This window comes from Pteropus medius, unplaced genomic scaffold, assembly GCF_902729225.1.
Source record: "Pteropus medius unplaced genomic scaffold, Ma_sr-lr_union100, whole genome shotgun sequence".
NCBI classification, from domain to species: Eukaryota; Metazoa; Chordata; class Mammalia; order Chiroptera; family Pteropodidae; genus Pteropus; species Pteropus medius.
In genome coordinates, this window is record NW_024350927.1 from 3918602 (window position 1) to 3931495 (window position 12894).

The window sequence follows — 12894 nt, forward strand, 5'->3', positions numbered from 1 at the left end:
CAGAAGGACTTTGCCTGTAAGGCCTGGAAACAGGATGGAAAATTGGTAATTAGGTGTCACTTCCTATGAAGCATTCTCCATCACCTCTTCCCATCATTTTAGGTGATGAGATCTACCCTCTACTGAGGTCATTTGCTCCCTAAAGAAATCAGAAGATTGGCCTCTTAATAGACACTGGAGAGCTTCCAAATTCAGTATCTCCAATCTGATTTGAGTGGCCCTGCCTAAGTGCTTCCCCTTTACACCCAGTGATGGTTAAAAGATGATGAGCTTAACCTGGTGATGATGAGCAAGCCATGTGAAGATTAGTGTTTAATGGCTGTTGAGAACCAAGGACACCCGCCTGTGGCTCAGAATTGTGCCTCCCAACGCCCTCCTGTCTTCTCGAGTACCTGGTCCAGGGATGGTTTGGGGCTCTTTGAGTATACAGGAGGTGCTCAATAAATGCTTAATTACTGACATAGTCTTTAACATACACATAATTAGCTCATTTAGCTCAATCTACTTTTTCCTGGAGTAATTTTAGGCTTACCTGTGTCCACTCATCTCTCCATTCTGCCACCTGGTCACTTCTGAGGCCTTCTTCACTTCATTCATCAATGGATCCAAACGTACCTCATCTGTAAACTGCTAGGGGAGGGCTAGTCTGTGGCCACAGGAGAAGCCATAAATCACCATCTTTTCCCAAGCTCTGACAAGCTTGTGTACTGCAAGGAAGGTCCAGGACAGGGCATGAGTCTGGATGAGTCAGATGATGGGGGAGGGTTGAAGAGGGGGAAAAAAAAAACCACCACTGACACCAAAACAAAGCTTTGTTTAGTTAAACCATCTGGGCAAGGCTTCTGGAGGAATGTATTATCCCCATCTACGGAGGAGGGTGGGGAGGTTGGGTGGCCCAAGTCATGGGAGGTGGAGGCAGGAATGAGAACCAGGTCTGCCTCACCCCGCAAGCGTGAGGAATTGGCTGTTCCAGGACCCCTGGGTGTGTTGGACTGGGTGCCCCCTGAGGAAGAGGAGCCAGAGCGGTGTATGCGTCTTGGGACATCCTTGAATTCAATTTCTGATATCATGAGCAGATTGGAAACTGCTAGTTATTCATTTTATGTTTTCTTCACTTGGCTAATGTTCCTAAGAATTGGAAATCCATGAAGGGAAGGATTGTAATGAACCCTCTTTTTTATCTCTGGTGTGTTTTCTCTGACACCAAAGAGTTCTCCAATTCTTTGGACACCAACTACCTGCCCAACAATCCAATTCAATTCTGACCCTATCTACCTGGAATTAGTGTCAGATCCCACAGGTTAAAGGGCTCGGTCTCATTAGATGGCGCCGACTTCACACACCAGTGGTCATTCTCAGGCCACTTGAACTTCTGACTGGCCAGCTAGAAATCAGGGGTTCCCACAACTCCCTCCTCAGGCTTGATAATTTGCTAGAAAGCTCACAGAACTTAGAAAAATGCTTGACTTCTGTTTACCGGTTTGTTATAAAGGACGCAACTCAGATATAATGAAATGGCAGCGACGCACAGGGCAGGCTTGGGGAGGAGGGTCTGCCACCCTCCCAGCGCCTTGGTGTGCTCACCAACCCAGCAGCGATCGGAAGCAAACTGCTCAGAGGTTTTTTGGAGCTCAACCTCCAGACTCCCTTTCCACCCAGGAGGTCTGGGGTGGGGCAGGAAGTTCTTACCCTCTAATCACTTGGCCTTCAGGTTGACGACCCCACCCTGAGTCAATGCATTGGCGCAAACTCAAGTTTGATCTCCAGGGGCTCACGGTGAATAACAAGAGACCCCCCTATCACTCAGAACACGTGGCGAGTTTTAGGAGCTCTGTCCTGGGAACGAGGACGAAGACCAAACATGTGTTTTATTATACCACAGTATCCAAAGGTGATCCGGCCAAACCTCCATCAGAGCATCTTGCACTGGGGGTGTTTTTTCTGAGTCTTCCCACGGTTTCATCAAGACCTCTTTGAATCGAAGGCAGTGACGACTGTTCTGAAACATCGAAGCGGCTGGTTCTCTCAGAGGTGGCATCCATTGTGTGACGCTGCTCTTGCCCTCCCAGTTGCATCAGACAGAAAACCCAACTCAGACTTCGAATCGGCTCAAGCAAAAAGCAGGCCTTTATCGGCTCACGTAACTGAGAGATCCGGAGAGGCTGCACGGCCTCTCTCTGGCCCTCCGTTCTGCTTCTCATCAGTTGGTCCACAGGCTCCACACTGGTTGAGGACCCTGAGTGCACACAGGAGGTGCTTCATCAATGTTTACTGTGGTCACAAAAATGGTCCCAGCAGCTGCAAGCACCACACCCTCACTCCACAGCTTCTCGGTCTAGACAGAGGAAGCTCCAGCAAAACAGTTATTGGTGTCTTCTTGAAACAACTGAGTCATGTGCTCAGCCTGAACCAATCACCTGGAGATGGGGTGGGGTCTGTTAAATTATTCATGACACTGTTAAAACGGTATGGCAGACTTCATTCAGCCCTGTAGCAATAGGTATGGGGACGACTCCAGTGGTGGTGTCTTGCAGCAGGGGAGGAAAATTGGGCTTAACTCCTAACATGCCAAGAAAAAGTGGGAATTTATAGCCAAAAAGCAGGATGGAGGGTGGGGGAGGTCAGTGGATGGAAAATTACCAAGTGGATGGAAAATTACTAAGGGGTAAGAGGGGATTCTGGCTAAACTGACCTGCCAAGATTCCTGTTGGAGGCAGGCCAGGTGAGCAGACATCACCTGAGGTGGGGAGGGGGGTAAGGAATTTGGTCAGATACCGAGAGTGGGGGTTTGGGAACAGGATTCTTGCCAACACTGACTTCTTGAGGACATGCCAAAGATGAGCCTAGTGGAAAAAGAGTTCAGTGGAGCCTGATTCGAGTTTGGTCAAGGACAGAATCTCTGTCAGTCAGATCAGCACCCAAAACACAAGGCTGGGAATGGGGATGAACTGCATTCGTCAACAGGAAACCTAGTGGGAAGAGGGGATGGTGGGGTGACGATCAAAACATTCCATTACGGGGATGGAGCAAAGGACCCTGACCTGCAGAAGCATGATGCCTGGTCCCCCGACGTGCTGGGTGGGGGACGGCTTAATGTGAGTTTGTTTCGTCTGTTGCCCCAGCAGGCCTTAGACATCATCTAGCCCAAGAGCCTTCTTTCAGAGATGACACTGAAGGCAAGAGGGCTCAGTGACTTACTCAAAATGACAAAGTGAGTTAGAGGCTGCGCTGACCCCTTCCTCACGCTGGGGATCAGGCCAGGTTGCACGGTCATGGCGTCCCCAGTGTTCGCGTCCATTCAGAAGGCACTCGGTCATCACTGGATGAATGCATGGGGAGAGCAGCCCTGGGATCAGAGCGTTTAAATCGCTTACGCCATTCCCAGGGGTTGGCGCAGCTGCGAAAGGTCGAAAGCTGGCATAAACGGGGACTCGGGAGGCCGGTGCTGCTTTCCAGCATTGTTTTGAGAGGTCTGGTAAGCCTTTCTCACACGTTCGTGGCCAAATTCTGAAGCATTTTGCAACACCTGTGCCTTCATGGACACAGTTCCCCTTTCTGGAACATATTTTCCTTACCTGAAACCGATGCCCCACCTGCTTGTAGAATTCCTGTCCATCCTTTGCGACCTTGGTCAGCCACCTCCTCTTCTGTGATACCTTGTCTGATCCCTCCAGGTAGAATTATTTCCTTCTTCCTCTGACCACTGTATTTTGTACACACTTTTAACACTGAATGTCTTACAAGTTATCCGTTTATATGTCTGCATACCGCACTAAACTACCTGGCAAGATATCTGAGAGACCCATATCCCATATGCCTTTTTGCCCCAGTTCCTTAATACATAGGAGCTCAGTACGGTTTATATTCTAACTGCACTGAATAGTCTCAAGCTTCCAGTTTCCCATTGTTAAAAAGGATGCCGATAGTTGTCCTAGCTACCCAAAAGTGTTTTTTAAATGAGACAGGAATGACTAATAAATAGAAATACCTTGATAGAAGGCATGAAGGTCAAGTGCAGTAAACTTTTGCTCTGCCAGAGCACCTGGTTACTCAGCTGGACACGAATTGACCTTATTTGGTTCAGGAAGGGCTTGGGGCCCTCCTAGGCCTTCGGCATCGTCACTGTAAGCATGGGTTTGGCCGGGGGTCAGTTGAGGACAGTGATTAAGAGCCGGTGACTCTACCTGAATTGTGACTGGATCGCCCTCCGGCCCCTTTCCCTGCTTTGTTTTCCTTCTTTCCATTTTCCCCTCTCTGACATCATCCGCTAGAGCTGTTGGCTCAGTGAATGTCATTCCATGGCTCCTGGTTGCCACCCATATCCATGCTCCCTCCCTCCTCGGCCCCTGGCCAGACTCCATTCCCTAGCCCCTCTCCACATTGGATGTGGCCATGGGACTGGGTGTCGCTCACAGAAAGGAAACGGAAATGACTGTTGCCTCTGCCCACCCCTCCCCCCAACCCCGGGCCTGGGTTTAAGCACACAGACAGAAGGCGGCCCCTCCAAACTCCCTTCCACCTTCCCACTGGCTACACCAGGATGTGGCGGCAGGTCCATCCAGGCAGCAAGGACCGCGTCCTCGGTGCTTAGCAGAGTGGTGACTTGGAAGGAGTCTGAGTTCTCCTTAGTGACCATGTGCAGCAGGTCACGGTTTCCCCGTCCTTTAGTACATTTCGGGATCTCCTTGTTTCGGCAACCCAACCTCCCCCTCGTCAATGTACCCTAAAGCTTTGTGACGGCTCGGAATTTGTCCTCTTTGTTCACTGATGTGTTCCTAGTGCCTCGTGCTCATAGTAGGTGCTGAAACATAAATGAATGGAATGAGGCTGCCTGTGTTGGAATCACTGACAAGCCATATGCCCTTGACCCCATGGACCTCAGTTTTCTTACCTGTAATATGGGAATAATAAGTGGACCCGCTTTTATGGGTTATCAAGGAGATGAAGTTATTTACAGCTCATGGAGCAGTGCTTAACATATAGTACGTGCTCGGGATTAGATATTATTATGATTGCATATCACGTTTTCAGGAATCTGAAAGTGATTTCATAATAAATTAGAAGACACTTCAGGGGGAAAGAAGCCATAGCAGCTCGGGTAGTAGTTGCGTCTATTCTGCCATTGGCTGGCACAGACGAAGCGGGTTCACCTTTAATTGTTTCATGAACTCAGTGTGACGGCTTTGAGAAACACATGCAAATTTATGCAAATCACATACAAATTCACTTAAAAATAGCCTCCTGTGTGCCTCCGCATTTACTAGAGAATTATGGTGGCTTTATGTTACTCCTTCGGGTTATGTCAGCTTTCCCACCTACCCTTGCAGAAAGACCCACACCTGGAAGGAGGTAGGTGAGTGCACGTGAGGTGCACACGTGGGGGTGTGCGCACGTCTGCGGTATGGTGGGGGAAGGGCAGAGGAGGCCCACGAGGACAGCTTAAATACTGCTCTGCCATTGGGTATGTGTGGCCGGTCCGAAATAAACTTTAAAATTCCAGGTTCTGAGGCCATACACCCAACCAGTCAGCCCATCCAATCAGCAGCCATCTAACCACCTACCATTACCATGTAACAGCACACCTGAGGCCACAAGAGATGCGGAAGGGACACAGGAAATGTGTTCCTGGGTTCGAGATGTCAAACCTCCTGGCAGCTCGCCAGCTGTGAAAAGCTGAGTAGCTGGTGAGCTATCTAAGTCTTGGGTTCCGTAAAATGGACACCTTGGCCTATGACCTGCCCATCTGACACATACTTTGAGATCAGCTGAGATGATGGGTGTAAAGGGGCTTCATAGTCTCGTAAGTGATGAATGAGAGCGTAAAGATCAGTATCCTTGTGGGGGGAGGTGTGAGCAAGGACAGGAAGCCATGGGGCCACCGAGCAACGTGTAGGATTTGTGGGGTCGAACAAATAGTTCTGAAGCATAATTAGAGAGACCCACCTCTCTAGAGTTTTCCAATGCAACTCTGACTTCAAAAACTTTGTTCGATGATCATTGCATATGGCAGCATCATTCATTCAGACATGCATGCACTCACTCATCCATTCAGCAAAGACACTGAGGACCTGCCCCAAGCAGGGCCCTCTGTGGGGTTCCAAGATTTAAAGATGCGAAAAACATACTCTCAGCTCACAAGGACTTTTTCCTGTTGTCCTTGTTTCTCAGGGACCTCTTCCTTCTCACGCCGCAGCTAACAATTCAGCAAGGGAGACAAACATGTCATCAATAAATACTACGCCACATGCATGGGACAGTAATAGAGGCCTGGAGAGTGACAGATGCAAAGGAGGAACTATTTGGCCGCACCTGGGAAGGTCAAGGCCACCTAGAGAAAAGGATCTTCAAGAGTGAGCGAGAGCTTGCCAGGTGGACTGGCAGAGGGAACGCTGTGTGCCAGGGTAGAGAAGCATGAAGCCACATGACCATTGGCTTCCAGATCTGATTTGGAAAATACGATCAACGGTGTCACAATGTACCTTTCCCCGGTCACGCCAGCCCAGGCATCCCTGACTCCTCCAAATGCCTGTGACATTTATGAAGCCACCAGACTTGTTTGGCAGTTATTGTACACAGCGAGTCCTTGACTTGTTTGCTGTCTGCTGCTGCAGTGCCTCCCGTCTCTTCAAGGAGATTGTGAGTCCCCTGAGAACCGAGGCTGTCTATCCTACCTTTGTCTCCCCAGGACCCAGCTCAGTGCCGTTCTTGTGAATATTAAACAGGCAACAGACCTTTGTTGCTGGAGGTGCCCAAACGGATGACATTAAGCACCCCCTCAGACGTTGTGCCACATGCTAATTTGCACACGATCTCGTTTAATCCTCACAGGAACCCTGTGAGGTGGTTACTATGAGTCCCCATTTTACAGATGAAGCAGCTGAGTCTTAGATGCAGCCTAGAAGTGATGGAACTAGGCTTTGAATGCAGGATGACTTGTTCAATGGCTGATGCTTTTAGCTTTGACTCTATTTGAGTTTACTGTCCCTACCTCAGTGTGCTTTAAAAAAAAAAAAAAAAGCGAGTTGGAGTTTTACGAAATGACATATAGGTCCTGAGCTCTAACCAAATCGTAGTTATTTCTTCTTATGTCTGCTCCTAAGCCACGGGCTCCTTAAGCATGGGGCTGTGCCTGCTCCATGCTTACACCTTCCTACCTAGCATGGCACCTATTCTCCCAGGATGGAGAAGAAAGGGACCAGGGAATTGTCCAGGGAAGTTCTGGAAGACTCCCTGGAGGAAGCCAGGTTTCCTTGAACCATACTTGGAATGTGGTAAAAGGTAAGATGGAAGGAGGGCATGTGTGTGAGGCTTGAAGGAGGACGTGATGAAGCCACTTACAGGATGCTACGGGACTTTGATGGAGTGGAGAGGAACTAGAAATGTGTTTGGAGGAGTCACGAATTCCCAGACTTCAGGGGTAAAGCTGCTCCACACACAAATCCCTTTCCCTCTGCAGGACCAGAGCCAAAGGCACCTTTGGAGGGATGAAGGTCCTTGCTCCTGCAGAAGAGACGGATGGGCATCACCAGGTGAGATGCCACCGGCAGCTATGGAAAAACTGGTAGCCTAGTTGAGAAGCATCATTTGTAGGTAGCACTTAGTTAATTAAGTAAACATTTCTCGAGTGTCTATTCTCTTCTAGGGCTGATTTTAGGAACTGGGACAACATAATGGCCTTCGTTAAGAGTTTTATTTTAGTGGCAGAAGGTAGAGTGAATACATGAACTAACAATCTAGGTAATGTCAGGTGGTGATAAATGCTCCAAAATGGGATGGGAGAGGCACGTCTGGCCAGACCACTCAGAATCTGGTAGGATTCTATTCCAAGTGCTGCGGTGTATTAGCTAGGCATTGCTGTGTAACAAATTAGCCCAAAAATCTAGCAGTTTGAAACAAAACCCATTTCTTATCTCACAGCTTCTGAGGCCGGGAATCTGGGCAAGCCTTCCCTGTGTCCTCCACTCCTGGGGCTCTCACGGGCCGCAGTCAAGACATTGGCTGGGCTGTGGTCATCTCAAGGTTCGACTGGGAAGGCTCCATTTCAAGCCCACGTGGTTGTTGGGAGAATTCAGTTCTCACAACAGACCTGGGTGAAGGGCCGTGGATCTGAGGCCATCCTCAGCTCCTCGCACGTGGGCCTCGCCATCGCGGCAGCTTGCTCCATCGAAGCACACCAGCCAAGGAGGCGAGAGCGCGCGCGCGTCTGATAGCACATGGAAGTCACCGTGTTTGGTAACCCAGTCGCAGAGACAGCATCCATCACAGTGGACACATTCCAGTCCCCATAAAGGAATACCATCGGGTGGGGGCGGGGCCACTGAAGGTCATCTTGGGCATCTCCCTGCCACACACAGGCAGCCACCGGAGCAGGGAGGCGATGTGACCTGATGTATATTTTCAAAGGATCACTTTGGCTTTCCTGAGCCCCCGGAGTGGGAGTGGGGGTTGGGCAAGACTGGATGCAGGAAGGCCAGTGGGGACTTCTGTAAAAGATGCTGCCATTTGGGACTAAGGGCGTAACAGTGGAGAGGCAGAGAGGGAGAGCCCAGGGGCCTTGCCAGTGGATAGGAGGTGGGGGCCAGCGAAGCAGGATGGCGTCTGAGCTTGCTGTGACACGTGCCTCCTGCCTGGGATGACGGTACCTTTGACTCTCAGGACGTGTGCTGTGTTTTTCTCCTCCTGGGAGAGACAGGATGGCACTACCCCCGTCCTCCTCCAGCCCTTAGGAAGGTCACACATTTGCTGGATGGCTGGCCAGCATTAGGAGGACCGGCCGTGAGCAGAGAACAGATGTCTCCTTGAGCCGGGCTGAGGAACTGACCCCATGTCCTCAGTCACAATAGCCTGCCCACGCTCACACCAACCAAGCCAGCACACTGGGGGCCGGTGAGGAGGGGTACTCACTATAACTGTGCCCACAAAGCCAGCCAGAGCTGGAGAGAGCTAAGGGGTGTGGGTGTGTGTCTGTGTCTGTGTCTGTGTCTGTGTCTGTGTCTGTCTCAGGGGGGGCACAGTTAAAGTGGGGAATATGGGGGCAGGGAGAGTTAACTTGACCCCACCTAGAGCATCGGGGTACCCGTAACGAATAAATTCCAGAGAGATGAACACTTAAATTCTTTACCTGAAGAATACCACCTCCATGAAAGCTTTACCTACTACAGGTGAAAAGCGAGAGAAATTGATAATTATGTGGCTACTATTTTTTGTGTCAGTCTCGCTGTTAAACACTTCATAGATACCTCATTTAATCACCAGGACAACCCAGTGGAGCAGGCATTAGGATATCCCATTTCACAGGTGGGAAAACTGAGGCTGAGAGAAGTGACTTGCCCAAGGTGACAGAGCCGGTGAAGGGGAGAGGCAGGGCTTCACCCAGGTCTGTCTGGCTCCAAGCCCGTGTCCCTAACCATTACCACAGCCCTGCCTCCCATCCAGTCTGGTCCAAGATTCATCCCCTGGTTCCAGGGGTGAAACTAGGAGCAGGAGCTTTTATTCTGAAAAGGGGGTTCAGGCTTACCAGAGAGAAGCAAAGCAGAAGCATGTTTTACTGCCGCTCTCACCACCACTAGTCCTAGTGCCAGGAGATGGGCTGCTTGCTACCCTGGGTATAATCCCACCTCTCACCCACGGAGGCAGGAGACAGTGCCCCCTGGTGGTGGCAGCCAGAAAGTGCAGCGAGTGGGACCCTGGAGGAGCTTAGGGTTGGGCCAGTTGTTGGGTAAAGGGACAGACACAGCAGTGACTGTGCAGCAGAGAGCAAGCAGCGTCCATCAAGTCAGGCTGGTCCAGGCAAAGGTCCAGAGTGCATCTTCTTTCCTGGGACCCATGGAGTGTCCTCATGCCTCGTACCAGGTCAGCCAGGTGCTGATCGCAAGACTAACCCAAATGACGTCACCAAGCACCAGCCACAGTCTCATCCGAACCCAGCATCTACACCTAAATTCATACTCCTGCACATACCATACTCATCATCCTGTTTACAATTTAGGGTCTGGAATGTTGGCTAAATTAGACATCAATCTGGCAACCAAAGAAGATTTCCTGGGGACTGCTGTCCACATAGGTCCCCAAGGCCTCATGGGGAATCAGACAGGGGACACTTACAAGACAGGAAGTACTCTGCAGCTGGGGGAGCACAGAGCAGGGGTGAGCATTTGGCTTGGCCCGCTGGGAAAGGCATGACATCACCTGTGAAAATATCAGGATACCTTGGGTATTTGCCACACCCTTGTTCCGAGCCTCTTGATCAGGGATCACAAAGTGAGAATAAATACAGAAAGAGAGCTGACAGGCTGAGTCTCTGAAGATCTACGTCACCTGCAATATTTCTCCTCAAGCTCTAAGAGTCCCCCTTCCGGGGGAGTGGGGGAGGGCGGGGAGCAGGGTGAGCGGAGCAGCTGGGGAGTCAGGATGCCTGTGTACTATTTCCAGCAGCTATCACTGACTCACGGTGTGACCTTGCCGAGGTCACAGCTATGCTTTCCTTGCTGGGGGAAAATCAGAGGTGGCAAAGCGTGCACTTTTCCAAGGGATGGGAGTCCTGGAATCTGGGTTACTCCCTGCTCCCCACAAACCTCAGCCGTGTCTGGTCTTGCTGATATTGATGAAAAACTGCTTAGATTCAGATTCAAGGAACTTCCAGGGACACCTAAAGCAGGGAGCTCCTGCCCTAGCAAGACGTATGGCCACGTTTATATGCAGTGTGTTCCAAACATTTTTCAGATCCTATTCCTTGCCACTATTTCCCTCACGTGCACCTCATGCAGGTGTGTGAGGAGGAAGACATCGCTCTAGTTTCAAGATGGGGAAGTCAAGGTCAAGAGTGGTATTTCTCCACAGTTTTATTATCAGGGACCTCCTTCATTATTCTACTTCCGTGCATCCCCCCGTTTGCAAGGCCTTGCTAAATGCTCTGCATTTATCAAGTAGAAATTCATCTCTGCCTTCATTAATCTAAGTCACCCATGAGTGCCAGTTTTCGCTCAATACAAAAGAACTAGGGCTACCACTGAGTTCACTGTCCAGAATTGCAGCATTTACTCTGGGTGACCCCCTTTAGACCCAGTTTCCACCAGATTTTTTAAAATCCTGAAAAGAGTTTATCTTCAAGGGGCCCAGGACCCCCGGGCTGTGAAATACTTCCCCAGAGAAACTGAGTGGGCTGCGGCTCGTGGTAGGACCAGGTCCACGGGCCTGACTCCAGCCAACCAGACCACTGGGAAGGGAGGGCTGGTGCCCACTCGGACACACAGGCACATGAGCGCGCATGTGCAGGACAGCAGCCCAACCAAACGCAATGAGGCAGAGACCTCGCCCCGTAATAAATAGGCTCCCCTAATACTGGAGTGAGCAGCCATAACGAAGCCTGAGACTGGAGAGGTGGAGGACGTAACAGGTCGGTTTCTGGAGAGTTGCAGCAAACAGGTGTGATCTGTTTATTCTCCCACCTGCCTGCACTTGGTCTGACATCGTCTTAATGCATCACACATGCATCCTGGGCACCCTCACTCACTCCGGGAGGGATTCAGACTATTCCTCCAGCACCTGCCTCTTCAGGGGGATAAGACCAGAGTGGGGGTGACAAAAGCAAACTGGAGACCCTAGGAGAGTGGAGACATAGACAAGAGCCACCAGAGGTGAGGCCTGGAGTGGAAACAAGGGAACAGGCCTCCCAAGGCTCCTGCAAACTCGCCCTCTGTTGAGCTGCTGGCTCCGTTCCAAAGGCTCAGGTTTTTGATCCGTGGGAAGACATCGAGACTCCATGTACCTTTGGAAAAAGGCTGGGGCTTAGCTTTGTGGTTTCAGAATCTGAGCCTCCACCAATGCACAGCAGGACCAGGGCAGGGTCTCCGGGGGCCTGTTGTCCAACAGTTGTTCCCTGGGTTATTTTGGTCCAGCTTATCAATTCCAGGGCGTTTGGACCAAAATAGCCAACAGCAGGACAATCTCTCTTGGTGGCTCTGTGGGGACTTCCTCTGAGAACAGTTTCTTAAATGGGGGGTGGGGGGAGTAGGGAAAGAACTGTGGCTTGGGGTACCGTGAAGAGGGAAATCTGCTTGTGTCTGAAGTTAAACTGACCACGCCTAGCTGTCCTTTCAATCTCGACACCTCCCGTGGGGACCAAACCTGGGGGTTTGGTGGCGCAGTGGAAGTCAAGGTGAAAGATAATTTTTTAACTTTGTTTCTTGATCGCATGTTCCTCCCCCACCCTGTGCTCTTCCCGCGTAGCTGGTGACAGACATATTACCTTTTCTCATTTTACTGATGGGGCACACGGGGTCCGGAGAGGTGGAGGCACGGGTACTGAGGCCATACAACTTGGAACACAGTTCTCCTGCCCCCAGGCCACAGTGCCGGACCGGCAGCAGATCCGTACTGGTGACTGCCAGTTCCCCAACTAGCTCAGGGCCAACATGGAAAGTGCTGACTGGCCCTGGCCTCTCTGTGGGCAGCAGCGGGGGCTCTGGCAGCTGTCAGCCTCGCTGACCCGACCTGCCTCGCTGAGATGGGTCGAGTACGGGTGGGGGAAGGGAGGAAGGAAGACCAGACACCTTGGAGCTCCCCGGAGCCCGCTGGAGCCGCGCCCAACCGCAGCTGGCAGCCCCGGGCACGGCCCCCGAGAACCCGCGGGGATTACCCCGGGCGCGGAGCCACAGTGACCCAGGTTGCGCTCCGTTTGGCAACGGCGGTGGCGCGCGGGGCGAGTCCTTTGGCACCTGGCTGGCGCGGGGGTACGGGGCGCACGCCCCTGACACGCCCTCTCGGGTGCGGGGACGCTCGGGTACTGAACTTAGTTGTTGAGGGCTCCTGGCCGAGTGCGCACGACAGGTCTTTTCGGGTCTCGGCAATAAGCTGCCCGGCCGGGTGAGGCCCCCTTGGGCGTCAGCCACTTGG